The following is a 2,500-nucleotide window of genomic DNA, read 5'->3' as shown; positions in this document are numbered from 1 at the left end:
GTTCAAATGGCAAAAGGCAGCCTTTGTGTCTGGGAGAGTTCATTAAATTCATTGGTTTGACCTGTTATTTCTAGGCCAAAAGTCTGCTGATTTGGAGAAAATGTGAGCCAGCCATACGTAGTAGCCTACTGACCTCCATAGCCAGAGGAGCTCTTTTGAGGGACATTTCAAGGCTGCTGTGTGAATACGTCCATCAGGGTTGGCTCCCGAGTTATCCATACCAGAACCAATGGATTTACATCAAAAGGGAATTTGAAATCATCAAACGATATTTAGTCCCTTACGATCTTGTGGCCATTTTTTTTTGTGAGGAAATAACGTGGTTATTAAACACTTTTTGGAGAAGCTTTTAGAAACGTGGGAAACATTCGAAATGAAGTTGTTTAAAGTGTCCGGATATTTCTTGAACCTTGCTAGCTGTAACGACCAGTGACAATATAGGGCCGTTTATCTGGCTATTCTCAAAAGGTGCATAATGTTTGCCAAATAAATTCTTGCTATTACTACAAGAAGTTAGGAGATGAAGTGTGCCTATTATTTTATTGTTTTGCTACCCACATGACAGTCCTGCTCCTCACGTTGAGAACCAATCCTGGTTTGAAGAGCAAAATAATCACCGAAAAGTAGGAGCTGCTCCTTGTTGGACAAATAGCGGACAAATTACGAAGAAAAATGACATAAGCAGTCCCACTTTTGCATGATCTTTTTGAGGAAACAGAGTCGATGATGAAGACTGTGAAGAGCTTGAAGGAGCAGGAATTGTTTCAGACCACGCTGGGAGGATCTACACACACACACAAACACACACACTCACAAACAAGGCTTTTAAATTCTGGTCTGAAACATCAAAACAACACAGAAGATTTGCACCATTCATGTCATATTTGCACCATTCATGTCATATGTCTCCTATTTGTACCAGTGGAGAACGCAAATACCAGACCAGTGATGTCATAATCCAACATATCTGTGTTCTTTTGGCGTGACCGAGAAGATGTTGAAGAATTGGAAGATTGTTGAAATTTTGAAGAAGTGTATTAAGCAGTGCTTTCTTAAACAGCAGACTTGTTGGACAAATAGCGGACAAATTACGAAGAAAAATTACATAAGCAGTCCCACTTTTGCATGATCTTTTTGAGGAAACAGAGTCGATGATGAAGACTGTGAAGAGCTTGAAGGAGCAGGAATTGTTTCAGACCACGCTGGGAGGATCTACACACACACAAACACACACACTCACAAACAAGGCTTTTAAATTCTGGTCTGAAACATCAAAACAACACAGAAGATTTGCACCATTCATGTCATATTTGCACCATTCATGTCATATGTCTCCTATTTGTACCAGTGGAGAACGCAAATACCAGACCAGTGATGTCATAATCCAACATATCTGTGTTCTTTTGGCGTGACCGAGAAGATGTTGAAGAATTGGAAGATTGTTGAAATTTTGAAGAAGTGTATTAAGCAGTGCTTTCTTAAACAGCAGACTGTGATGTTTCCCCTTTAATAAACAGGTAGGACTTTAGACATCGGGAGGATGACCACAGGTATAGGTGAACATCGGGGATTGATCCTTTGCTCTGTTCCATGTTGATTGACTTTCTGTTGGCCAACAAGCCTGCTTCTGATTGGGCGGTTATTTTAAATCTGCCCCATCCATACACACAAGGCTTTTCAATTCTTGACCTATAATGCAACATTATATCAAAGTTATGCTGCAGTGGGAAATTATGGACACTTGCATATAGGAGAGGCTATTCTAGCCATCATTCTGGTGTACAGTTGTCACAGTGTCTGACTTGTCAGTCATGGACTTCTGTGAACATGGCAGGCTCCATCTTAATGCCAAGCCAAAACAAAAAGCAATTAGGAAGTTGGTTTTATGCTTTCATTCATCGTTTTATATTAAATGTCTTCGGATAATTAACACTGAGTAATTCAGTTTATAATTCATGTTATTTTGTTTTTTTTACTTTAAGGAGCTGTAGGTCAGAGTGAAGAGTCATAATTTGAGCGGTAGTTGTTAGAAATTCCAAATGCATCTGTCAGCATTGAGTGAGGGAAATGCTCTGTGTGAATGTTCCTGTTTGACTGTGCGCCTGACTCTGTCTGACACTTTCTGGATTTTGAACACTCCTGACTCACTTCTGATCAGGGCATCTCTTCCCTGATAGGTTTGGGGGATCCATCAATCCCAGTTGCGCACAGTGTCCCAGTAGCTCTGCCGCAGGGGAATGAATGCAACACATGTTGTTAGTGGAGAAATGTCAGGAGGAAGGGGCGGGTTTGCTTTTTCAGGATTCCAAATATAACCGCATGCTGCATTTTCACCTAGTGTCATATACATATTAAATCAAATCCGCCAACATTTATCATGAAAGAGGAGACCCTTTATGACTCTTCATGCAGATAGCAAAAAAAAAATGTCGAGCCAGTCCGTCTGAACACACTGCGGTGAGGAACCCAGTTCTGAACTCCCCAGTTCCCACCGTGCTCT

This window comes from Gadus macrocephalus, chromosome 7 (genome assembly GCF_031168955.1).
Source record: "Gadus macrocephalus chromosome 7, ASM3116895v1".
NCBI lineage: Eukaryota > Metazoa > Chordata > Actinopteri > Gadiformes > Gadidae > Gadus > Gadus macrocephalus.
Note: the sequence above shows the minus strand (reverse complement) of the source record.